The sequence below is a fragment of the Oryctolagus cuniculus genome, chromosome 5, assembly GCF_051225735.1.
Source record: "Oryctolagus cuniculus isolate XC-2025 breed Fujian yellow rabbit chromosome 5, ASM5122573v1, whole genome shotgun sequence".
NCBI classification, from domain to species: domain Eukaryota; kingdom Metazoa; phylum Chordata; class Mammalia; order Lagomorpha; family Leporidae; genus Oryctolagus; species Oryctolagus cuniculus.
Window position 1 is genome coordinate 154107473 of NC_142871.1, and position 27528 is coordinate 154135000.

Genomic DNA, 27528 nt, shown 5'->3' on the forward strand with positions numbered 1-27528 from the left:
AACAGTTTGCATTGAATTCTTAAGAGGAGTGCAAGATAAAATAAAAAAAGAAATGGAAACTGTTGGGACAAATAAAGCCAGAGCCACACAACAGAAGCTGACTCTCTCCACTGAGCTGATACACATCCCTTTCTTGTTTTTGGAAGGTTTTCATTCCTTCTTCTCTTTGCTGCTCTTTTAAATAAATAGATAAATCTTTTTAATAACAATGTAAAGCACGGTTTCGTATTAAAAGGAGACAAATCAATACTTGTATATATTTATTTGCTACATAAGCAAGTTTTTGGCTATAGAAATCTCAGCAATTCAATGATAAATGCTTTATAAGCCTCCAACTACAACCACATTTTCAAAAATTTTTACTTAAGTTCCAAGACAATATATTTATATCAACTCCCTTGTGGCTTGTAAAAGTGTAAAGCCAATACAAATATCCTCATTGCTAATTTTAATGAAGAGTAGCATATGAGCCTAAACTAGTGAAACATTTGACTTAACAACACACATTAAAAGTAATGTGTAGAATATTCATAATAACAGAGATACTTAAAATATTTCAACCTTGGCTTACTAAGTCTTAAGAAAACTACTTTGAAAAAAGTCATAAAGAATAAAATAGGATTAGCATATTGTTTCCAGGTACTCTTGGATCTGTCTTTCAGGTCAACTACCAATTTGTATACTAAATCTTGAGCTAGTAAACTTAAATCTAAAGCTAAGTTAAAATTACTGATATATGTTACCATATGTTTTGACATCACCTAACTCAATTTTTCCAATAAGAATTCCTTGGTCATTAAATTTAAGCTCTCAGTGAATTTTCCTTCCCTGAAAAACATAATTTGTTCGTAACACAAGTTAGTACTACGACCTGGTCTTCTTGAACTGCTTCATAGGTAGATCAAACAAGACTAAGTTTCTAAAGAAGGCATCACTTATTTCTTCAGTATCTTTCATTTTCTAATGCATTACTACATTTACTACATTCAAAAGTGTTCAATAAAAATTTGTTGTCTAATTTTATAATGAAATGACAATACTCATGATTGTCATCTCAAAATGTGATGGAAAAGATCATTACATGGACAGCATTTCTTTCCATGCTGGTCCATTTTGTGCCATGTTACGAGTATGATCTATGAAGAAAAGGAAGGTAAATGAGGATGAATTTGGAGGAGAAAGGAATACATAGCAATGAAAATGAGACCCAGAATATAGGTTCTAGAAGTTAGTAGAATCAAGTATTTTTGACATTACCTGACTGCTTAATGTAACTCCTTCAACAACATTATACTTACTCTACTGACTGGCTTTCCCTTCAGCTACATTCAGTAGAAGCAGAAATGGAACGAGGTTTGATAACTTTTCAATGCTTAGCCTCTTCTCACTCCAAGCTTCACATGTTCCCAGGACTAAATTATTCTCACCCTTTTCTTGAAGTGGTTGTGGTTCTGGAGAGTCACATTCCATTCTGTCTTCCACAGACTGGAGCTGGGCACCTAAGGACTCCTTCGCAGAATCCAGAGGAGTCATTTTGTCTGTAGGAACCTGGGGACAAATAAGTATATTTGGTAACCAATATAAACAATTCCTACATAAACTCTCAAATATTCTTTCACTGAAATAGAATGTAAGAGGGGGAAAATAGTTTGCATTGAATTCTTAAGAGTGCAAGATAAAATAAAAAAAGAAACGGAAACTGTCGGGACAAATAAAGCCAGAGCCACACAACAGAAGCTGACTCTCTCCACTGAGCTGATGTACATCCCTTTCTTGTTTTTGGAAACAAGAGGAACAAACACATTAAACTGTTGATAATTGAAATAAAATTGTAAATGAGTTCCAGTGTCACTAATTAAAAGTAAATACTGAGTCGAGTCTGGGAGATGTAATTCATGTAATAGAGACTGATGAGATGTTAAAACCAGCAAGAAATCTGACAACTGTTTTAGCCTAAATGTGAAAAACATTAACTCAATGTGTTATGGGCAGGAAAAAATAGCCAATCAACTTAGATAGTTGAGTTGGGTAAAAAGGAAACATTACTATCATCTTACACTAATAATCTGTTAATGTGGAAATTTGTCCAATTGTTCCCAATAGACGTTCATATTTTCTTAATTCACAATTAAATTGTGAATTGGTTTAATGCAATTGTTTTAATTCAATCAATGCTTATGCATCATTTTTAATTAATTGTCCATTGCCCTATTAATATAAAAATTTCCTGCTATTTTACATTAAATTTTGAAGATTCAGAACCAGTTTTGTCATAGAATATACTATATTAAGAATTTGAGGGGCCAGCACTGTGGCATAGGGGGTAAAACTGCCATCTGCAGTGCCAGCATCCCATATGGGTACCAGTTCGAGACCTGGTTGCTCCACTTCTGATCCAGCTCTCTGCTATGGCCTGGGAAAGAGTAGAAGGTGGCCTAAGTCCTTGGGCCCCTGCACCTGTGTGGGAGACCTGGAAGAAGATGCTGGTTCCTGGCTTCAGACCACTGCATCTCCTTCCATTGTGGCCATCTGGGGAGTGAACCAGAAGATGGAAGACTTTCTCTCTCTCTCTCTCTCTCTCTCTCTCTGCCTCTGCCTCTGCCTCTCTGTAACTCTGCCTTTCAAATAAATAAACAAATCTTTTTTTAATATTTCTTTATTTGAAAGGCAGAGTTACACAGAGAGAGAAGGAGGCAGAGAGAGAGAAGTCCTCCATCCGCTGGTTCACTCCCCAGTTGGCCGCAACGACTGGAGCTGCACAGATCCAAAGCCAGGAGCTTCTTCTGGGAATCCCACGTGGGTGTAGGGGCCCAAGGACTTGGACCATCTTCTACCACTTTCCCAGGGCACAGCAGAGAGCTGGATAGGAAGAGGAGCAGCCAGGACTGGAACCAGCGCCCATATGGGATGCCAGCGCTTCGGGCCAGGGCTTTAACCCACTGTGCCACATTGCCGGTTCCTAAATAAACAAATCTTAAAAAAAAAAAAAAAATTTGTTTCTTCAGATCTGATTAGACATTTTTTGAAATACTATACATCAGTGTACTTGTGTTTTATCACAGGACATATTCTATCAAGTTATGCCATTATTAATAATACTAAATTTGATCACTTGGTTAAGTTGATTAAGGCAGTGACTACTAGACCTATCCATTCAAAAACTGCATTTGTCACACTATAATTAGTAAGTTAGTTGTGGGACAGTAATTTGGGGATATGTGAATATTCTATTCTCCAGTGACTTTAGTATTTATTAATCACCCATACCTGAATCTATTTTTATTTTGGGGGTTGCAAAATGCAAACTTAACTTTTATAATTTCATCTACATCTATTATCTAGCAGTTTTCTGTAAACAGCTTTTATCCCTCCTTTACCTGATTTTTTAAAAAGACTTATTTTATTGATTTGAAAGGCAGAGTTACAGAGAGAGAGAGGGAGAGACAGAGAAAGAGCGAGATCTTTCATCAGCTGGTTCACTCCTCAAAGGGCTGCAACAGCTGAGACTGGGCAGGCTGAAGCCAGGAGCCAATTGATTAGAGGTTAAGAGAATGCATAAAATGAACAGTACCTTTAATATAAAGCATGTTTACTTCCAAATTATCCAGATGGCAATGTTTGTCACAATAGTGTTTGATTAGGTTTCACTTTCTTGGAAAACCAAAAGTTATTTAAATCTGTATTGCATTCCTTCCATCATTTTTGTTAAGTTCATTTACAAAATATTTGTAAAATATAGGCCTATAAATTCAGTTGTCAGATCAGTCATATTTGTGCCAAGTCTAGAAATGATAAAGAGCATACATTAGGCAAATCAGCAAAATGACTAACAGCTCATTGACAGTTAGCAGAAACTAGTTATTTTCATTTCTTTCACTGTAACTTTCTCTTTGTGTTATCAACTTATTGTAAATTTGTCCACCAAAATAGTGTGTTGGCCTTGTGGGTACTTAATGAAAACAAATATTCAATATCATTAATCTCTTAAAGCTGGCTCAATAAAATTGTAGGCTCTAGGATTAATCACATCTCCAGGATTAATTCTAATATTGTAAATAAAACTTTCTCACACACACATAACAATATTATCTCCTTGAGAACATAAATTCTGATTTACTTATTTAATATACCTTGCAGTGAAAGGAAAATAAGAGGCTTGGACCCTTCATCTGGAAGCTTTGATTATGATCATCCTGCTTCTACCTCTATGAAGGTGCTACGTACACGGAAGCAGCCAGGCCACCTCACATTCTTGCCATGCCTGCATTCTTGTATATAGTCGTATACTTGTGGAAGCCACCTTGCATTCCAACCAACAACCATTTGGATAGTTTGCCTTGCCAAATGTTCATGAGATCAAGCAAAGGCAAATGATTTAGAGTACCAAATTATATGATCCTAGTATGGAAAACTAGTCAACCCATGCTCTGTATCTGGCAAAATCCAAGTGAAAACTTAGCTTTTCCTTTGGTGGTATTTGTGAATTTGGTTAATTCTGAAAATTTCTCTCATTAGACCTTAGTTTTTAAAGATAAATTCATCTCCTCATGACATGAATCTAAGAATGTATATATGGTCAAATACCCCTAGCTACCATATAGGAGACATTACAATGGAATATAGTTCTCTTAATATAATTTATTGAAGTTTTATAAACTTTTTTTTAGAAAAAAAGTGCACAACACAGAGTGGAGAGCTCAACCACTTACCTCAGAGTAAACCATGCAGGTTAAGGAACAGAACATGTCCACCATCTCATTAAGCTATCCTCTTTGGTAAAAGAAACTACTACTTCAACTTTGATCATCAAAGATTGATTTTGCTTTTTGAACTTGACATAAACAGAATTATGCAATGCTTATTCAATTTTGTCTGAATTCTTTGGTTAACATTGTTTTAAAAATTCATTCCTGCTGTTGAATGTAGCAGTATCCATTCATTTTCATCATTGCACAGTATTCAGTTGTATAAATATATCACAATACATTTATTCCATTCTTAGTGGGATTTGAGTTGTTTAGAGGTTTTTTTTGGCAATTATAATAATGCTGCTATGAATATTCTTCTATATCTCTTTGAATTTGCTATTGCTAGATATACATTCTTAGTAGATTTGCTAGAATATGGAGTATAGTCATATCTTGGTAGATATTTCTGAAGTGGTCATAGCAATTTACTCCTGTCAGTAATATATAACATTCCAATGGCTCAGCAGACACCAGCTTGGTCATGTCAGCACTTTTAAACCATTCTTGTTCGAATACAATGATACTACATGTTGCTTGAATTTACATTTTTCTAATTTTCGTTGGTAAAGCAGGTATTTGTTGGTTTTTCTATAGGGTATTGTTGCAGTTGATTTCTCAACAATGTTGCAGTGGATTCGTTTCTGAGAGGAGGAGCATAGTGGGGGCAAGAGGTGCGGAGTCACCACATAGACTCCGGGAGTCGGGTAAAAGCAGGCTTGAGGCAAGTAGCCTGCAGACCCGTTTATTTCAGTTGGTACAACAGCCTATATAGCCAAGACCAGCCAATCAAGGCCAAGGGGCGGTCTATGCCCCAACCAATCACAGCCTGTTGCCAGGCAGTTTACAAAGCCATCGAATCACAGCCTGTTGCCAGGCAGGCTCCGTTTGCCATGTGGGTTTCAAAGCCATCGAATCACAGCCTGTTGCCAGGCAGGCTCCGTTTGCCATGTGGGTTTCAAAGCCATCCAATCACAGCCTGTTGCCAGGCAGGCTCCGTTGCCAGGTGGGTTTCAAAGCCATTCCTGAGTAACTGACCCTGGCTTGCCAGTGGCCATCTTGGCATGGCCTTCTCATTCCACCACAGGGTATCTGTCTTCTTATTAATTTGTCATACTTCATATGTTCAGACATGAGTTTTTTGTATGTAATTTGTCTGGATCTGGCATAGGGAAAAATAAGCTAAGATGATAAAGTATTGTTGTTTAGAAGTTCTTCTTTTATTGATGTCTAGGCTGTTGGGATTTTCAGTGCCAAGCACTGACACTCTAAGCAAAAGAAAATAATTATTATGGCAAATTCAAACACATCAACCTGCATAGAGAAGAAAAAAAAAAGTGTTGAGGGCGGGCATTGTGGTGCTGTGGATTAAGCTGCTGCTTGGGACTTCAACTTCCAAATCAGAGCGCATGGGTTCCAGTTCCAGTTCTGCTTCTGATCTAGCTTCCTGCTCATGTGCATCCTGGGAACCAGCAGAGGATGGCTTACATCTGCTACCAGATAGAATTCCAGGTTCCTGGTTTCAGCCTGGCCTAACGTCAGTTGTGGCAATTGTGGAGTAAATCAGCAGATGGAAGATCTCTCTCTCTCTCTTGCTGCTTCACAAATAAATAAAACAAATTTCAAATAAATTACATTTTTAAAAGCTCTGTATATAGCGATACTATAAAAGGACAAGTTGCCATGAAATGAGAGCAAAAGTGAATTTCAATGCATATTTAAGTCCCTAAATATGTCTTAGAAATGCTATTCATTGGTTAGTTTAAATCACAAGTCCTACAATGAAGTGTGACACACCCTAAATTACCATAAAATACTGCTGACCTGCGGGTTCTGATTTATTTAAGCTGAGTGACTATGGTTGCTCAACTTTCCATTTGTGTACACTGAAAAGAAATATAAAATTAAGTAATCAAGTGTTATCCTGTATTTGATAATAAAATTTAGAATTACCTAATTTTTGCTAGATTAGTAAAGGTAATTTAGGTATTAACTTGTGTATTAGTAACAATCCATCATCCCTGATGCTGAATGCTGAAATGTTTTTCTCTTTAAAAGAAAAAATGAAAAGCAGAAGCCATACCACTATTCGGATATTATATGGTGTAAATGTTCTAGTTAAAATGTACAGTAAATCAAGGATAATTACAACTTCATTAGCAATATCCACGGATAGAAATTATTTTGTTTCTACTATTGTCACCCTTGTCTCCAAGAATCTATTCTTAATTGACTCCTCCACTTCCACCATATGCATACACATAGCCGTTAGATTCCTCCACTTTTCCCCCAGAGTGAATAGTCCAAGATAGGTGGGCATCCTCTTGGAAGGAACAAGAGGGGAGCCACTTCCATCCCTAACACAGAAGATTGTAAGGTGCCATGGAGACAGCAATAACAAATTGCAACACTGAAGTTACCACAAACTAGTTATGATAATGATTTATCTTTCATTATACAATACCTAGGTTGGTTTGTTCTAAGATCCTACAAGAAACTTTTGGTTATGAAATGGTGAAGTAAAAATTGCCTTATTCATTAGAAGTGTGTACAGGTCTGTTTCTAATAAGTTAGAACGCCTAGCTTACAGTGGCTTAAACCAATAGGGCTTTATTTTTGGTACACAACAAGGGGTTTAGGAGAAGGCAGTTGCTGGCCATAGCTCAATTACCTAACAATTTTGTCGGGAACCCTATCTGTCTATATTTCTGCTCTGGCATTCTTAACATAATGGTACTTACTCTCATACTTATCATTACGTAATGGTCACAAGGATGGCTACCACAGCTCCAACTATCACATTCATGTTTAAGACAAGAATTGCCAAAACATGGAACTGAACGTATCTGTTCCATTTTTATCAGAAAAGTAAAATCTTCCCCAGAAATACAGCAGGAAATATGGTTGTTCCTCCCTGGCCTGAACTAGATTGCCCAGCTAACTCCAGTACAAGGAAGGCTGGTATATGCAAGCATGACCAAAGCCAACATTTTGTTAGGAAGAAAGGTGAAAATAGATATTGGGTTGGTAGCTCAATGGTCTATGACAAAGGCATTTCCCTAGTGTCTCAGAAATCACACAAGAATAATGAGAAATATTTATGAAAACTTAACTGTGAACAAGATTAAAAGATATCTATCTACCTACCTACCTAGTTACCTGAGTCATATGAAAAACTATGAAACATGATCAGGATATAAACCTGAACACTACCCAGGGAATTGGCCAAATACCAAGTTCTACCAGTGTTGCATTTTTAACAAAGCTAGAAGAGGAAATTCTAAAGCAACAAGCACAATTTTATATATATATATATATATATATATATATTATGTGAAATAAAGAAAAAATTTGTTGGCTAGAAGTGAAAAACTGCATGTATAGGCATCTGTGCTAAAATGTAATATGTGAACTCATGGAACATGTTTTCTGCAAAACTGCTCAAAAAATAACAGGATTTATGGGGACTATAAGGTTGACAGATTATGTAAAATTTACACAACTTTGTCACCAGAGTACTAATAAAACTCCAGTAAAAATACTAAACAAGAAGTCATTAAATAAATAAATACTACAGTAAGTATAGGATTTTCATCCTAGAAAGGTGATAGAACCTTGTTAAAGATGTAAGGAAAGAGTAATGGAGAGATAGAAGGGTTTCATCAACAGAAGTTCAAGTGAAGAAGCTCTTGTACACTTTCTAAGAAATATTGTGATACAAGAAATATGATGATGCTTCTGGATCACCATCTTATTTTCTTTCCTTGACAGTGGTTTACAAAAAGATACCCATTGCTTGCAGTTTTAACATTTTCCTTTTTCCACAGAGAAGCTACTTATATAGCTCCAAATAGGACCTATGCCACAAACGTGCAATTCTATTGCATTCTGAAGTGTAGTCATTATCTTCTATCAACTGTAACTATTTCGCTATCATACTTCACTTGATCTTAGCCAAAAGGCCGAGAAGCGATCGCTATCATACTTAAAGCAGAAGGTAACTGAGTAATGTAAAACTTGTTGAACTGTGTCATCTTCTTCAACCACATCTTTATTTGGGCCTCAGCAGCTAACTGATGTAGCTCTTGTATAGAAATAGCCTCTGCATAAGACTGCAGCAGCTCCGCAATATCCTCATTCTCAACTCTGTCAATCCAAACTCCTTTGAAAGAGCAACATAGCTTGCTTTGATTTGGGTGAGCTCTTCTGAAGGCTGAAAGCCTGTGGAATCATGAAATGAATCCGGGAGAATTTTATGTTACACCCTACACAAGGTTTTTGTGACATTGTTCCTAGCCTCTAGAATATTATCAATGGTATGTTTAATGTCAAAGCCATTCAAGAATTCAAAAACTATTTGGGCATTGTCAGCCACTGTAGTTGCATGCAACACCTTGAATACCTCAAATAATAAATTTAAAAGATGCAACTGCACCCTAATCAAGGGGCTATAAAAATAAGTTGTATTGGCAGGTAAAAAGGAACTTTGATACTTGAAGAATGCTCAATGACTGTTGGAGAGTGGCTTGGTGTATTACTGAGAATTTTAAGAACATAAAAATACAAATTTTTCCTTTTGCAATTTTTTTTATAAATCTACAAACACATGACCTAGATCAGTAAACATCTGCCCTGTTGTTAAGATGAATTTGGGAAGATGGTGTTTATCGAGTTCCCATGCTTTCTGCCATTCCCCCCTTATCTCTGTGCTCCCATATCTCTGTCTGTCTATGTTAACTGGTGTCATGGTAACCAACTGGTCCACCTGCTTGCTTAGCTGCCCACATACCTGTTATGTAACGATTTGGTTCTGGGCCACTTTTGTCTGTAAATTCATCTGAGTCTCTGGTGGGCATGGCGAGGTGCAGCCGCCTGTGGATGGATGTGGACACGTAGGCAGTGGCCTATGCACGGATACAGACACATTTGCAGTTGCCTACATGTGGATCTATGTAGATGTAGATGTCTGTATGCATGTCCCATTGCCACCATGGACACAAAAGCGGATATCTTCTGTGGCTCCACTAACATCAGGGACAAATGGCTGTTCCTTGTGCATTTCTCACTGCAACCGTAAAGGAGGTATAAACCCACAAATGGCTCCAAGTTGTTCTCTGACCTGCATCTGCTTGTCCTGGGCTCTAAGTCCTGGGCATATACCTGTCATTTATCCTCTCTTGCTAGACGTATAGCAGACACCAGTGCTAAAATTTATAGCTCCTTTTAAAGCTTGTAGGTTAACAGAGAGATAAATCACAACAGGCCTTAGCTTTAAATCTCTGCTGGCATTTGCACCCAGCATCATAATCAGCTTGTGGACCGAAACCCTGAACTTGTGCTTCATCTTCCAAGGTGTGGACCCTTGAGGGCATTTGCTTCCAATTTGGATTGGTTTCATCAAAACTGAAAATCTGATCCAGTGTAGAGCCTTCTTCGGCAGATTTTTTAACACTGGGGGAATGTCTTTACAGCTTCATTGGAGAACTTAGCTTTGTGAAGAGCCGAGCCGTTCCTGAAGCCACTAAACTAGCCATTAATCGCAGTAAATGAGGCATCTCTGCGAGACTTACAGCTTTTTCCTTTTTTATTCTCTTTTTAAAAAATATTTTAGAGAAACTTTTATTTAATAATTATAAATTTCAAAAGTACAACTTTTGGATTACAGCGGTTTTCCCCCATAACCACCATCCCACCTGCAAACTATCCCATCTCCTACTCCCTCTCTCATCCCATTCTTCATTAAGATTCATTTTTAATTATCTTTATATACAGAAGATCAACTTAGTATATACTAAGTAAAGATTTCAACAGATTGCACCCACACAGACACACAAAGTATAAAGTACTGTTTGAAGACAAGTTTTACCATTAATTCACATAGTGCAACACATTAAGGACAGAGATCCTGCATGGGGAGTAAGTGCACAGTGACTCCTGTTGTGGATTTAACAATACAGCTTTTTTTCTTAAGGTCTTCATATATTGTTAAGGCTTTCTTTTTAATTTTGAGAAAGGTTACACCTGTTTGTTTGTTTGTTTGTTTTGTATTCCACTCATACACTTAACAAGTGCTCCAATTTTCCATTTCTTTATGCTTTGTTCTAACAGACTGCAGCACTGACAACTGTTTCAACTAGGTTATTTTATGCCAGCTGCACCACCACTGTCACAAGTTCTTTGAGGTCTTTTGAAATTATTTATAATTTCAAGCTTTTCTTCAGTTGCTAAAGGTTTTCTTCTTTTACACTCACTAGCAGAAATTTTATCACCAGCATGTTTCTGTGGTACTTGCAAACTCCTCTGTTTGCTCACTTTCTGGAATACAAAACAGTTTAGCAAAAAACACACAAAGATGAAAAGGAACCAAACAAATAAGCACTTTCAAGACAGACTGTGGACAAGAGGGCCAAAAGGAAGACATAGGGGAGCAGATGGGCATTATGTACAATAGTTCATGTCTTCAGGACTTGCTGCGTTCTGATATAATCAGACAGTTAGAACATAGCTACTCTGACGTGGTAGTGCAAAACATTAACCCGCTGGTAAAACTCAAGAGCCCAGCATAATTTCAGCATTATATTGACTCATTTTCAGCATTATTCTGATCTCACATTAAAGACTTAGTCTTCCAGGTGTTTCAAAAAATCAGATTGTATATATAAAATGTTCACTTTTTTTAAAAAAGTCAGGTAAATATATGGATACTATCACTATAGAAAGATAAGAGCATCTGGCAATATCCAAAATGTTCTAAAATTACTGTCATAGAAGGCAAATATAATCTCTTAAAAACAGCTCTAGTGTAATGATAAGACTTCTAAAATTCTTCTCAATAATGGGCTCAAAACACTTCTTATCAACTGCTCTAGACACTGAAAATAAAAAGAACCTAAAAAATCATGCAACTAATCTTTTCATTTTACAGATGAAGATATTAAAGTCCCAGAGAAAATGTGACACACCCAAGGTCACATAGCTATTCGGCGACAGAGCCTTTCACAGGATTCAGTCAGATCTTACAACCCAGAGTTTCCTGTTAATGCCTATTTCTCTATTTGTCTCACCCGGAAGGTCCTTATATTCATATACCGATTTATTTTCATAGATGATAAAAGCAGTGGGCATCTTAAGAAGTCACAGTAAATTTTTTATAATTTTATCTATTTCTTTAATCTCACAAAATATATGTATATATTTCCTCTGATAATAGATTAAGGTTTCCACACCATGTCATTTGGATTAGCTGTCACTTAAAGACTGTTATTCTCATAAACAGATACATATCTATTCATCTACACCAGTGATCAAATAGTGCCCAAAACCAGAGTTTGCAGCCATCAGTGAAGTTAAGCCACTTACTCCGTTCTGGACTCAGCACCCGAATTCTCCACACAGGGCAGCACCTGCAGTGCCTCACCTGCTGCCTGGGTTCGTCACGCTCCCTCTCCAGATCTTCCAGCACAGTCACCACTCTCGGGGTGGTGCTCCCGCACCCATGCTTGGAGCTCCTCGGGCAGGATGGTGAGGAACTGCTCCAGCACCAGCAGCTCCAGGATCTGTTCCTTAGTATTCTTCGCGGGGTTCAGCCACTGCCGGCAAAGCTCCCGCAAGTGACTCAGTGCCTCCCTGGGACCAGGGGTCTCCTGCCTGAAGCGCTGATGAGAGAGTTCCCTAGTATGAGATATATTCCTCCGCAGGCAAGACTCCTTATCCCAAACAGGGTCTTCTTCTTTAACCTGCTCTTTGATCATCTCCCCTAGATTGGCTGAATCTTGGCCAGCCAAGGCTGGGGGGCCCCCAGAGGCTGTCTCCATCCCGCACTTAGCTCAGGGCAAGGCTTTCTCCAGTTGGGGTCTAGGGTGATTTTATTTGAGCTCCTTTTCCCGTCTTTAATCGGAAAGTTTCCGATACAATAAAACAATTTTAACACAGAACGATCACAGGCAGTTTTAAAAAAGACGTGTTTGCGACACAGGGCGGATACTCAAGTAATTCCATTCAAAGTGAAGCCATCCTGATAGGACCGGAAATCATGGGGAGACACAAGGACTCACTGGGGTAGAGGGGTCAAATTGAGCGGCAAATACTTGCGAGACAGAACACGTAGGTTATCAAGGTCATTTTGGTCTTAAATAAAACCTGGGTATACGACGCCAGGCAAGGGAAACCGAGAGAGTCGCCCCGAAACAGGAGCTCGCAGCAGCCTGGGCCCGGACCGAGAGGGAGCAGGACCCCTCCGGCCCCACGAGCTGCCCGAAAGAAGCAGGCCCGATGCCGCCGCGCGCCCACAAGTCTCCCAGCCGCAGCTTTGGCCTCGAAGGTCCTCAGACCCGCCAGACCCGGGGCAGCGTTCCGGGGACGGCAGCGGCTCCCCGGTCACTCCCGCCTCGGGGGTCGGCACGCTCCGGCAGGGCCCCGCGAGCTGCGCTCACTTCCGGTCCGCTCTAGGATTCCAGGTGGTGCAGTCATCTCAGTGGTTGCGGTAGCCGCTGCCGGTACCGCCGAGGCAAGCATTCTGGAAACTGCCGGTAATGAACTGTCGAGTCGCCTGGTCATCCTGGTGAAAGGCGTTTCACAGAGTGAGTGGTGGGGTACACAGGCTGCGTGCTCACCGTGACCCGCCGCCGGCGGTACTCGCCCCGGCGACCGCCAGCAAAGCGGGAAGAGGGTCCCCGCTCCCCTGCCTTTTCTCCATCATTCCCGGCCACTCTCTCCTTTCCCCACCATTGCAAATCGGATTGGAAAAAGAACTATAAGATCTAACTCCATTCTCATGTACGGAGGCGAAAACCGCGATGCCGAGAGAATGCGCTCTCTCTAGATGAAAGCAGCCATGTCTGGCTCTGCGCGCCGTGACTGTAAACAACTGTGGGAAAACTAACAATGGTTTTCAGAGTGTGGGATAACCAGAAAATTCCCACCCGGCCCACGCTCTTTCAAACAGCGTGCGCTGCCTGAAGCGAATGCCTAGGTTTGCGCATGGGCGATGCCGGAGTGCACGCCTTTAGTAAAGCGAGGACGGACCGCGGCTGCAAGAGGCGAAGGCTGCAGACATCGGATGCAACCGGCGGTCTGGGATGCAACCGGCGGTCTGGGAGCTCAGAGTTCCTCTTCATGCAGCCCCGGAGTCCTCCCCGCTGTTCACCCCAGTCGGCCCCACTGCCTTCTTACCAACGCTCAATAAGCAACAAATGCCCAAGAAATATTGGCATCGTGCTGAGTGGCTTCCCTTCTGCGGTCCCTGTGTTGGTTCCTCATATTTTGTCATTTCTGATTGCATAGGCTTTGAGTAGTCCGAATATTTCTTTTGGAAATCTCCAAATAAAATTCTTACCCATGGAGTCCGTGAATGGTCTTGACTAAGTCTCTCAAGACCAGTTAAACTGAAAGTAAAATTTTCTCTTGGTGCCCAAATCATCAGATCCTCCAAGCTCTGACGTGGAGCCTCCTCTGTGATTTTCCTTTGATTTGATAACCACTATTAACGTACGGCACTTATATTTTGTGTTTCCCCTCTTACCAACTGTCAATCTTGTAGTCAGAGATTCTACTATCTGCCTCTTTCATATTCTGCACATAGGTGAGCACAGTGGCAGTCAACATGGAAGAAATATGCTTTTTAAATCCTCCACGGAAGGATATTAATATTTTTGTGGATTTGCATTTTTCATTATTAAAGTGATATACAGGTACATTTGTAAAAATTAAAAAAAAGATGCCACAAAGAAGATAACAGCATAAAGTAAAAAATACTTTATCCTCAATTCAATTTGTCAGAAACATTCATGCCAAGAATCTGGTATATTCCTCCAACCTATTTTAAAATGAATATTTAAAATCATAAATTCCAGCTTACTGCTATGGTCTGGATATAGTTTGAGTGTCCCCAAAGGCTTCATAAATTGAATTTAATCCTCATTGTGAGGTATTAAGAGGGTGGATATTTAATCTGACGAAGGTGTTTGGAGATGGGGCTTGTGGAAATTGATTGGGTTTTGATAATAGGGTCATTAGGGGTGGCACCCCCATGATTGGATCCCAGTGGATTTATAAGAAATGGAGAGAGACTAGAGAAGCACATAGGTTCATCCACAGGCACTCCTTGTCTCCTGCCATGTGACACTTTGTGTCCCCTCTGGATTCTGACAAGAAAGTCATTGGCAGACGCAGCTTCCAGTCTTTGCATCTCCAGAACCTTGAGCTAATATGCCTCCTTTCTTTATAACTACTCAATCGGTGGTATTGTGTTACTGACAACAGAAAATAGATTCATACACTTACAAAAGTTATGTGATGTTATACATTAAAATGCATCAAGTTGTTGGGTTTTATTTAATCCTCCCTAGAACTGCTATGCCAACATGTGGGTACATACATTCATCCCATTCATTTTAATGGATGTATAGTATTTCTATTAAATACACTGTCAGATTTCCAAGTTTCTATATTGCAATGAACAAAGAGTGCTAATACATTTTCTTTCTTTCTTTTTTTTATTTCTGTAGAAGACAAATTGCTGAGTACAGGTTATTTTGATAGCTATTGCCATTTGCATCCCAGAGTACTATTTATCAAGTGTCTCGCTAGACGTATCAAGAGCCTTCAACTGCATAACCCCAAGACCCTGGGAGAGCTCACTCTGTATGACACATAGTTCTGAAACATTTGCAAAAGGGTGCAGCTTTAATGGATGTTAGTTAAGACAGCTGCCTCTACTCAAACTGATCTTCAGATGCGCGCCTTGGAGTAGACCTCTAAATGTGTGTTGTAATACCTTAAAGAGACCATCCCAAATTATGTAAATTTCAGACCCCATGAAAACTGAAACTTCCTCAGCTGTCGTCTGAAATCTTATTTATGCTCCTGACAGCAAGCAAGAGAGTCGTCCAAGTTATGTTTTGCTCATTGTCTCTTCAGCATAGCCTTTCCTTATCAGCTGGTCGAATGAAGTCTAATTCTTCTGTACTGGAGCAACTACAGTTAATTATGGAGGAGATATTTAATCACAACCGTGGATACATATTCCTTCTCTGCGGTTGGTCCCATGGTGTAATGGTTAGCACTCTGGACTTTGAATCCAGCAATCCGAGTTCAAATCTCGGTGGGACCTTTCAAACGTGAACTTTTTGCAGTTCCTGGATTGGATTGGCGTTGAAACGTGGAAAAACTCGTTCCTCTGCTTAGTATAGAATTCTCTTCCAGTAACAGCTTTGTAGCCGTGTGCACAGTATTGGATTGTCCTCCTCTCTCCGAACTCAGGACCCGAACACATTCACCCGGGAGTGATTAAGCGTTCAGAGTGCACTAAGTTAACAGGAGACACTGAAAAGCACGCTGCTTCTGCTGACTGCAGGAGCTTTTCAGGGGCGGAGCAGAAAAGCCCCAGCAGCAACGAGGACGCCCCATTACCGGGAGGGGGGCTTCCACTTCTCAAAATCCCCCAGGTTTGGAGCCCTTCTTCCTCCCGCCCGCTCCTAAGCACCTTTCGCAGCGGACCTCCAGTCTCCGTCATTCCTCGCCCCCTCTTTTCCTTCCCGTCTTGCTACTCACCCCCGTCTGCCTCGGTTCTTTCCCCTTCTTGTTCTCAACACCCACCCCCACCCCCGCCCAGAGCCGGCCGCAGAGCGCACGGGTCCCGGGCGTCGCAGGCTCAGGGGCTCCCCGCGGACGGGAGCACCTGCCCTCCCTCCGGGCCCTGAGCCTCGCGCTGCGCGGAGCTGGCAGTCCCAACCCAGGGGGAGGGAAACGGAGTGGGTACGGCGTCCTCGGCCTTCCGCTGTCCTCTCCGCATCTGGCTTTTTCCACCAAGGTGAAACACAGGGAACCGCCAAGGGCGTCCTCCGAGACACCCGGGAAACGTTCCTGGCCGCGGCTGCTGGGAGGGGCTGAGGGACATGCAGATACTTCCTCTGGTACCTTACGTGTCGTGTGGGAAAAATTCCTGTGGCTGTGTACAAGCACTTCATCAGTGACCAAACTTCAGTCAGGCTTCTCTGAACTGTTTGCTCCACTAGGTCCTATCCTTGGTCTTTCCAGCCTGGTTTTGACAAAGAATCCAACTGAGCCCAGTTTTAGAAAGAATGTTGCTAAGCCATTTTGGTCAGACTTCTCTACCCTTGATCTCCAATCAAGCGTCTCCTCCTCCACTCTTTTTTTTTTTTTTTTTTTTTTTTTTTTTTTTTTTTTTTTTTACAGGCAGAGTGGACAGTGAGAGAGAGAGACAGAGAGACAGAGAGAAAGGTCTTCCTTTGCCGTTGGTTCACCCTCCAATGGCCGCAGCGGCCAGCGCGCTGCGGCTGGCGCACCGCGCTGATCCGATGGCAGGAGCCAGGTACTCATCCTGGTCTCCCATGGGGTGCAGGGCCCAAGCACTTGGGCCATCCTCCACTGCACTCCCTGGCCACAGCAGAGAGCTGGCCTGGAAGAGGGGCAACCGGGTCTTGATAGCTAATGAAATTCCACCCAGAAATTTTCCATCCAACGACTCCCTCACCCTATCCATTGGCAATAAATCCCCAGATGCCCCTGCTGTGTTTACAAGTAAATTTAACCTCTCTCTCTCTCTTATGCTATAGTCTTGAATAAAGTTGTCCTTGCCTGTTAAATTCCACCTGGTACCAATTCATAACTGAGAAAGTGGTTCGCTGCCTAGAGAGAATGTGTGTCAAATAGAAGACTGAGAGAATTATGGTAGCCAGTTTCCTGTTCAAATCAAATGGGATCTACCAGATTAGCAAAAGGAAGATTAAAGTAATATGATCACCTCAGTAGCTGTAGAACAAGTATTTGACAAAATTCAACACTCTTTCATGATAAAAATTCCAGCAGACCAGATCTAGAGAGAATGTACTTCAACACAATAAAGCCCATATATAATAAACTCATACCTAACATCATACTCAATGGTGAAAAACTGAAAGCTTTTCTTCTAAGATCACTTGTAGGTCAAGGATGCCCACTCTCATCACTTCTTCTAAACATATAACTGGAAGTCCTAGCCAGAGCACCTGTGTAAGAGAAAGAAAGAACAAGCATCCCAATTGGAAAGAAAGAAGGAAAATTGTATTTGCTGACAACAAGATCTCATATAAAGAATAACCCTAAAGACTGTTTAAATTAAAAAAAAATTAGAACTGATAAAGTCAGAGGCTACAAAATCTGTAAAATAAAAATGAACTATTTGAAAAAGAAATACAATACAAGCATTTCCCATTTATAATAGCAACAACCACAACAAAACACATAGGTATACATTTAATCATGGAGGTGTATGTATTTATATATCATAACATAGGTTTTTGGTTTTATTCCATGATTCCTGGTTCATAACTCCCACAGCTGCTGTTATTTGGGAACTCCTCCAGAACAGTAAAGGTGGAGAGCGGTCTTTTGTTTTAATGTTGGGGCACTTTAGGCTTAGAAAGCAAAATCTCTCTCTGATCTTCTTCTTTCCCTTGCTGTGTTTTCTCCCCTAAGCAGTCTATAGAAACTAGAATTTCTCTTCCCTAAGGTGGGGCATAGGACCTAAAAATAAATCTCCTACCTTTTTTTGTCTTGAAGTTGGCCATAACATTCTCTGACCACCTTGTCTGATAGTAGATCGTGAGACTCACATTTTGAAAGGGGTCCTTCCCCGTGCTTGAAAGGAAGAAATGCTTCACAGAGAAGTCAAGAGGAATCTGAGCGGAAGTGCCTGTCTGGGTTTTCCCCACTCAGTCTATCAGCATAATCATACTCTTTTCTCCGATTGCATTTCTACACACTTGTCCATGCTTCGGTCATTGTTACACAGCAAGTCTTCACAGATTTGACCCCAAAGGACACGGCTCAGAGGTTTGGACAGGTAAACACACAGGAGCTTAGGGGAGGGTGAGCAAGAGGGCACGCTTGTGCTGCAAAGGTGATGCAGCCCAGCTCTACAGTGGCTAAAGGTCCTGCTCAAGACCTTTCATCCTTGTTTTACATTTCTTTTCAACTGGCTGCTTATTTGTGTCCTTTAAAACACCCCTTATGAATAAGCTACTAAGTATAAGTGCTCCCCTGAGATCAGCGAGCTGGTCTAGTGCACTAAAAGAACCCAACGAGGAGGCCTTGGGAACTCCAGTTGGTAGCTGTTCAGTCAGAAGTTCCAGAGGCTAGGATTTGCAAGTTTCACTCTGGGATCTGGTGCATCAAAACTGAACTGAACTGGTCAGCGAACACCCAGCCGATGTTTACTACAGAACCGGCTGCTTGCTTGCTGCTGGGGAGAAATCCCCACACATTTGAAACCACAGAAGTGACCTGTGGAGGGGTGGGGGTGGGGGGACGGAAGAGCATCTGACCCAGTGGTTAAGTCGCCCATATCCCACACTGGAATGCCTGGGTTTGAATCCCGGTTACACTCTTGCGTTCAGCTGCCTACTAATGCACCCTAAAGGGACACATGGGTTCCTGCCACCCATGTAGAAGACTTGGATAGAGTTCCCTGCTCATTATTAGCATTCACCTTGGACCAGCCCCCCCCCCCCATTTTTGCAGGAATTTGGAAAGTGAACCAGTGGATGGGAGTGCTCTCTGTTTATCTGTACCTCAGTTTCTCCTTCAGCCCCCTCTTCTGTATGTATGTCTTTGTGCATCTTTCTGCCTTTCAAATAAAGAAATGAATAAAAAATTGAAGAAGTGATATGTGCTATGAGCATATATATATATATATATATAGAAGGAAAAATGGTATGTCTCCCCTCTACATCCTCAGAAGGGGAGGGGGAAAATCTGTACACTGCAAAATATGTAACACTGATTACGGAAATTGGAAAACCAAAAACGAATGGAAAAATATCCCTTGTTCACGAATTAGAAGAATTAATATTATAAAAATGTCCATATTACCCAAAGCTACCTTTTTGGGGGCAGGGATTTTTAAATTTCTGTCTTTAAGTATTTATTTATTTATTTATTTTAAAGGCAGAGTTACAGAGAGAAAAGTTGAGACAGAAAGAGAGAGATCTTTCATCCACTGGTTCACATCCCAGATGGCTGTGATGGCCAGAGCCAGGCCAGGCCAAAGCCAGGAGCTTCATCTGGGCCTCCCTCCTGGGTAGCAGGGGCACAAGCACTTGTACCATTTTCTGTTGCTTTCCTAGGTGTACTAGCAGGGAGCTGGATTGGAAGTGGAGCAGCCAGGACTCAACATATTGGTTGCCAGCGTAGCAGGTGGCAGCTTAACCCACTGCACCACAATGTGGCCACTACACAAGTTATCTACAGATTCAATGCTGAAGAAATTCCAATGGCATTTTATATATTAAATAGAAAAACAATATTTAAATTCATGTGGAATCACAGAAGACTCCCGATAGTTGAAATAATCTTGGGCAAAAATAACAAAACAAAGCATCACATGCCCTAATTTTGATAATAAAAGGATTGTAATCAAACAGTCTGGTACCAGCATATAAACAGACACACTGACAAATGGAGCAAGATAGAAAGCCTAGAAATAAACCCACACACCTATAGTCAGTTGATTTCACAAAGCTATCAAGACACATATTGGGAAAGGACAGTCTCTTCAATAAACAGTATCAGGAAAACTAGTTATCCACATGCAAAATAATGAAATCAGATCCTTATCTCACAACATATACAAACCTCAACTCACAATGGGTTAGAGACTTAAATTAAGACCTAAAATTGTAAAACTACTAGAAAAAAATAAAAAGGAAAATCTCCACAACACATATGATTCCAAAGCACAGGTAACAAAAACAAAAACAGACAAATGAGATGGCATCAGACGAAAGCTTCTGCACAGCAAAGAAAGGAAACAAAGTGGAGACACAACTCTCAGATGGGGAAGAAGGCAGACCACACGCCTGATACAAAAGTGACATCCGAGGTATATAAGAAGCTCAAAACACTCACGAATAAGGAAATAAATAGTCCAATTTAAAATGGGGAAAGAAGGGTGGGCATATGGCTTAGTGTTGACCTGTGTTGAAACCCACGTCCCATATTGGAGAGCCAGGGATCAAGTCTCAGCACTGACTCCTGACTCCAGCCTCTTGCTAATAAAGACCCTGGAAGGTAGCAGATGATGGTTCAAGTTGCTGGGTGCCTGTTGTCCATAGGGAAGACAACTGCTGAGTCCCATCTCCTGGTGTCAGCCAAGTCCAGTTGCATTGCAAACATTTGAAGAGTGAACCAAGAGAGGGGAGCTGTCTCTCTGTCTCTCTGTTCCTGAAATTAAAAAAAAATAAAAAATAAAAAATTGGCAAAGGACTTGAATAGATATTTCTCAAAAGAAGACATACACATGGCCAACAGACAGATGAAAAAATACCCAATGTCATTAATCATCATGGAAATGCAGACAAACCCCAAGGCAACACCACAAAATCCTAGATAGAGTAACCATCAACAAAAAGATAAACAGTAACTAGAATTGGTGATAGTTTGGAGTAAAGAGAATTCTTGTATACCGTTGGTGGGAATAAAACTGGGTAGAACAATTTATGGAAGATAGTATAGAGCTTCTTTTTAAAAATTAAAAATAGAATGAAAAAGGTCATCGAATTACCACCACATCAAAGTGCCTGCCCTCCAACATGGGAGACCCAGATTGGATTTTAGGTTCCTGGCTTCAGTCTGGCCCAGCCCAGACTGTTATGGGCATTTGAGATATGAACCAGTAAATGGAAGCTCGCTCTGTCTCTTTCAAGTAAAATGAAAATAAGTAAATAAATTTTAGAATAGTATGACCATACTACAAATTTCCTGGTAACTTCACATCTGAATATATATTCAAAGGAAACAAAACCAGGAACCTATGGTTTGCATATAAATTGGCCTCCAAACTCATACAGGACTTTAAACCCCAAAGTTATACATTAATTGTATTAAGAGGGCAGAAATGTGATCGAATTGTGGTGTGTAGGAGGTGGGACCTAAGGGGAGGTCTTTCAGTCACTGGGGACATGCCTCTGAGAGGCAGTTCCAGCAGGAAAGGGCGGGCATTTGGCCCAGCAGTGAAGACTGCCTGGGACTCCCCCAACCCATAGCAGAGTGCCTGGGTTTGAGTTTCCCCCACTCCTGATTTCAGCTTCCTGCTAATGGGTACCCCGGAGACAACAGATGGTGGCTTGAGCAGTTGAATCCCTGCTACATACAGGGGAGAACCAGATTCTTGATCCCCTGGTCCAACCTTAGCTGTTGCAGGTATTTAGGGGTAAATCAGCAGGTGAATGATCCTTCCTTGTCTCTCTGTCTTTCAAAAAAATGTCCGGGTTTGGGCCCAGTCCCTCTCTCTGCTTCGTTGCTTGCCTTGTGATCCTTATTCCGTGTGTGCTCCACCAGTCACCACGGGCCCCTGGGCAGAGCCAAAGCCTGCACTATGCCATTTTGACTTCGAATATCCAAAAGTGTCAGCTAAGTAAACTCCTTCCTAAGTAGAGTGCCTCAGGTATTTTGTTGTAGTAATAAAAAGCTGACTAATATAATTCCCTGGTCCATTACAGCACTATTCACAATAGCTAAGATTTAAAAATCAACAAAAGTGTTGATCAAGGGATGAATGGATAAAGAAAATGTGGTATAAATACACACGGAAATATTGTTCAGCTTTAAGAGTCAGGAAATCTGAAGGACATAATGCTAAGCGAATTAAGCCAATAAAGACGAATATTATGATCTCACTTAAATGGGAAATCTAAAAGAGCTGAACTCATAGAAGTAAAACAAAGAATAATGGGTACCAGAGGCTGGGGAGGGAGAATGAGAGCGGGGAGGAGAGCTGCTGATCAAATGGTACAAAGTTTCAGGTAGACAGGAGGAGTGAGTTCTGAGATCTACTGCATAGCAGGGTCACTAGAGTCAATAATTAAAAATTAAGTAAAACAATACAAGCTGTTCAGTGTGTGAAAGGTGTGCCTGGGAAGACTGAAGGCAGGGATAGCTTTCCTGGGCTGGACATTCACAGAAACAAAGAAAATTCTAGATGACTGGCTACAACATGTAGACACTACACGTCAGACAGTACCAGGCGTTAACATAAGACACAGCTGTATGCTTTGTTAAATCACAGGCAAGAACATGCTCCTTGAGATTCTAACGTAATACATCAAGATCAAGGCCCAGAATTCTTCATTCATAACAAACGCTTCAAATCCTCTGATGAAACAGTTCAGAAACTATACTACGAACATTGCTGTCAGCTTCAGAAAGTATTTTTAAATTAAGATGAAAGCAAAAATGATCAGATTTCTACCAATGCAACAAATATTTTGAAGTAATAAGAAAGTAAAATTAAATTGTACTTCAATGACTGTCCCCTTCTAAATTAACAGATAACCCCAAATAGCCAAAACAACATATTAGGTAAGGTGAAAGGAACAGGACTTCAATCACTGCTGTTGTGAGTGTAGATAAATAAAATTCCTTTTATGGATCATTTGAGAATACCTATAAATACTACAGCTGCATATATTCTAGGACACAGCAAATCTACTTCTAAAAATTCATACTGCTGTATACACACAATCCAAATTTTATATACTATGTATACACACACACATATATAAGGATGCTTCAAGAAGTTAATGGAAAATGTAATTAAAATTTAAAACATATTTCCATGAACATTTTAAGCACTCTCATGTGAAAGTATTTATGTACATATATGAAGTTATTCATCACAAAATTTTTTGTAATAGCAAAAAAAAAAAAAAAAAAGAAGAAGAAGAAGAAGATGAAAATCTAAATTGCCCAGTAGAGACCTACCTAGAAGATACATTGGGATACCATGCATACTTGAGAAGAAATAAGTAGTCCCTTTTTGTGTATCTCCAAGATATACTTTTTGTACATCTCCAAGATATACTCGTTATGGGAAAAGGGCAGGGAAAGACCAATGTGCATAATATGTCATTTGTGTTATCTCTTTTTATCTACAAAAGTAAGTATTGTGTGTAATATATTCATATGCACTTAACACAATTCTAGGAAGAATGAATAACAATGGCTATCTGTGGAAATGTGGTTGGGGATAAAAGTGGGTGCATGATTTTCTGCTTGGCATTTTGGACTTCTGGAAATGTGTGAATATAGTGCCTATTCAAAAACTTAAATAAAATCTAAAAATATAAGGAAGGAATACACATACTTCTCTTTTCCCCAAATGCCATCCAGATGAAAAATTGCAAGTAGAAACTAAACAATATTGGCCAACTTCACTGCCTTGCTTAATAAGGAATCTTTAGATCTACAGGGGTTGCTGCATGAAGTGTAATATTCAGTTTTGTCATGTCTCTAAAAGGAGACAAACTCTTTCTCAAAGCTGCAGATCCTTAGACAATAAAAATTAAGTTTTTTATTTGGGGAGGAAGTATCTGCATTATTTAAATGTACTAGGCAATGCTTTTCTATGGCCCTCAGTTACTTGTTCAACTGCTCTAACAAAAAAATAAAGAGACAAAAAAACAGAAACGGAGACTGCCTAAGGGAATATCTCTGCCCTCAGCGAAGTTGCCACCTGAAAAGAAAACAATCTGCAAACCATCCAGCTGACCGTTTAATTTACAACCATGGTCAGTGCTACTGAGGAGGGATGGTCTTGAAATTTTGGGACTCTTACATTGCAAATTGAGGTCAAGCGAAGATACACTTGGTAATTTTCTGGGTTTGGAGGTGAATAAAGAATTGTAGATTGATATATGTTCAAATCACTCACTTAAGGAATTAAAACCTCACCCGCCGACGAGGGTGGGATTCGAACCCACGCGTGCAGAGCACAATGGATTAGCAGTCCATCGCCTTAACCACTCGGCCACCTCGTCACACGTAAGCACAGCGAAACCTTTTACTTCCTCCCTGCAGTTCTTTCTGTAGTAATCTCTTGATTTATACCTTTCCTGGATGAATCTTGACAACTCACAACCACACCCAGAATCAAATATTTTTAGGTATGTTTCATAGCAAACACAAAACTACATAATGACGCTTGGGGTGGCTGAGTTACTTGGCACATAACAAACGAACAGGTAAAACCAGTATACCTTGATAATAAACACGTAGATCCTGGTTAAAAACAGGAATCAATACAATAGAATTTCAATCTTGCTTTGCTAACTCGGCTCCAGCCAGCAACCCTGTCTTTTCCCAGACTTAAGTCTTTCTCTGCTTTCCAGAGACCTTATCCCCCACCTCCTGTGAGAACATCTTCCAGGATTCCTGTTTTCTGGAGGTACCGAGAAACCAAGAATCCGGTTCTGTGATTCTCTGATATTTGCTTTTGAAGTATGCCAGACATTTCGGAGATGCCTTCGTTTCTCTCTCGTTTCTTCACTGAAACTTGGAAGTGATCCGCTTGAGACGAGAAGCGGTGAGCGACAACGTGGTTGGAAAAAAAAGACGCAAGCACCCACTGGGCCCTTGGCGTTCTAGAGTGGATTAGAATCTCACAGCAGGAGACGGTTTAGCGAGGATTGAGTGAGGGACTCCCTACTACTGCAGGAGCAGGACTGCCTGAGTCCTGACCGCGGCTCTGTCCACCCCCACGCCCTTCCACCCCCGTAATTTTTTTTTAACTTTACAAGAAGGAGCTGAATTTGACAGCTTCAAACAAATCCAATATCAGGAAACCTCACTTCCTCACAGGGTTTGCCTGCTTTTCCATATTTGTGGAGAACTTTGGAGAGATTCTTTCTGCCAAAATTGCTTTTTCCTTCCAATGAAATCCCTGCTTCTGTTCTCTGTTTGGGCAAGAGGGACTGTCTTCTGTCCCTTATGTTCCTTTACTGCATTTCATACACTCATCCTCAGCATACCCATCCATCATGGGTCGCTCAGGGGAACTACTAAAAACATTTTTTTTAAAGTAGAGTTCATCCAAGGAACAGATGCAATCACATGAAATGTTCAGTGAAAAACAAGGAAGGCAGAAAAAAAGCAACAAAGAACAAACACAGCAAATAGAAAATGTTACAATTATGCAAGATATTAACCTAGTGTAGCAATTACCATTTTAAATGGGAATGGTCTAAACACATTTAGTAAAAAACAAAAAAAAGTGAGAGTAGATTTAAATAAAAAAAAAAAAAAGACTCAGCTATACTCTGCTTTAAGAAGCCCATTTTAAACAAACCACCAGAAATAGTTTAAGTGTAAAAGAATGGAGAGAGATACATGATGCTCACACCAATCAGAGGAAAGCTTGAATAGCTGTATCAATTTCAGACAAAGCAGACTTCAAAGCGAGGAAAATTAGCAGGGGCAAACAGAGGTGTGACATACTATAAAGGGGCCAGTTCTTCAAGAAAACGTAATAATTCTTAAGGTGCGTGCATGCATGTAACAACAGAGCATCAATATACATGAGACAAATTTGCAAAGAGAAATTGATAAATGCACTATTATAGCTGGAAACTTCCTACCTCTCTATCATTAATGGACAGATCTAGCAGGCATGGCATGTAATTAAATCTGGTCCTTAGCCCTTTTCTCATTGTAAATATTATTTGTATTTGAGTACTCTCTGTGTCACTCTCTATCTCTGTGTCACTCTCACACACACACATATACACCCCTCAAAATCAGACATTGTCACTAGTTTTGATTTTCAATTCTTCCTGAACACTATTTTCTCACAATAGTGCTTTCCTCTTTGCCTTCTCCTATACAAAATCAATTTAAAAATTATAATTGCTTTCATGTGCAAAAGAAGGAGCTCTCTTTTTTCCTCCTAAGGATGGACTAAATCTTCAATCTCTCTAAGAGCAGTGAGATTGTTGTCCATGCCAAGCTTCCAGAGGAAATGTATATAAAACACATTTTTCTGTGAGATGATTCATTTCTCAGAGGAGTCATCTATTTCCATGTGGTTCCCTTGCGACCTGAGATCCCTCTGGCCAATGAACAATAGCCGATGCCAGACACCTGGAGGTTGCCTGAGCTGGGGAAGACGTGCAGATCATATATATACACTCCTCCAAATTAAGGAGCCCCAACTGAATTCAACAAAGGTAAGAAAAGCCACTGAATAATAAAGCCATACTCTGTACCAGGCCCCAGAGGAAGCAATTTATGTAGATTTCTTCTTTAAACCTCACAACAATCCTGAAATATAGCTATTATCCTTTCCAGTTTGTGTGAAGAAGCTGAGATTGAGAGAGTAAATGCTTTATCCAACACAGAGAGCAAAGGCATCATCAAGGCCTTCCTGACAGAAATGTGGGCTCTGGAAAAGACACACAATGATAACACCACTTCCTTTCTCTCCCCAGGCCAGGCTCTCCGCTGAAAAACTCTAATAGCATTTGCTCCTGAAGAAATGGCTATCTAACTTAGGTTTTATTGTCTTTTCTTAGCCATAAAGTAAAATTTTCCAACATTGCTCTCATTAGGGAAAAGTGATTCTGCTCATTAACCCTTCAGGTCTCTTTTGTGTTTTCTTGAAACCTTTTTAAAACTCACAGAATTCTAAAATGAACATGGATTGCAAAGTGGAAAAGGTATACTCTCTAGAGCACTACTCTGTTCTGTGTGGAAGAGAAAGCAGGCCCTGTGAGGACAGGTCTTGCTGGTGGCATTGGGCACCCTCAGAGTGAGCAGTAAGAGAGCCATGTCTCTACTAGTGGCTTTAGGAGGGGACAGTTCAAATCATTTCCCATTGCATTGTCTGGAAGAGAGAATGGGAAGCAGAAGAAAGGAAACAAAGAGAAATTTCAACTAAATGAAGAAGCAGTAGGTCAGGAGTTGGATGACGTGTGAATCCCTAAAACTCTGATGACATAAGCTTTTAAAAAGT

The 27528-nt window shown here is 40.5% G+C and overlaps 1 long non-coding RNA gene and 3 other non-coding genes across 7 annotated transcripts in view; 1 reads left to right on the forward strand and 3 right to left on the reverse strand.

The window, feature by feature from the left end:
• LOC100346546 (uncharacterized) overlaps positions 1–15026 on the reverse strand; it is a 32244-nt gene extending 17218 nt beyond the window's left edge. The window contains exons 1-3 of one of the 4 annotated variants that reach the window (XR_016234269.1): positions 4710–15026; positions 3572–3782; positions 1299–1548 (exon numbers count right to left, since the gene is read on the reverse strand). This is a non-coding gene — a transcript (uncharacterized LOC100346546). The remainder of the gene's footprint in view (positions 1–1298; positions 1549–3571; positions 3783–4709) is intronic. The other 3 variants (XR_016234268.1, XR_016234270.1, XR_016234271.1) reach the window with 3 other exon arrangements.
• Positions 15027–15783: 757 nt separating this feature from the next.
• On the forward strand, positions 15784–15855 carry TRNAQ-UUG (transfer RNA glutamine (anticodon UUG)). Its single transcript has one exon. It is a non-coding gene; the product is annotated as a tRNA-Gln (tRNA).
• A 2649-nt stretch (positions 15856–18504) lies between these two features.
• Positions 18505–27528, reverse strand: part of LOC138849830 (uncharacterized) — a 60124-nt gene continuing 51100 nt past the window's right edge. The window contains exon 2 of the long non-coding RNA XR_011389046.2: positions 18505–20966. This is a non-coding gene — a long non-coding RNA (uncharacterized LOC138849830). The remainder of the gene's footprint in view (positions 20967–27528) is intronic.
• Positions 24478–24559, reverse strand: TRNAS-GCU (transfer RNA serine (anticodon GCU)). The gene has a single exon. It is a non-coding gene; the product is annotated as a tRNA-Ser (tRNA).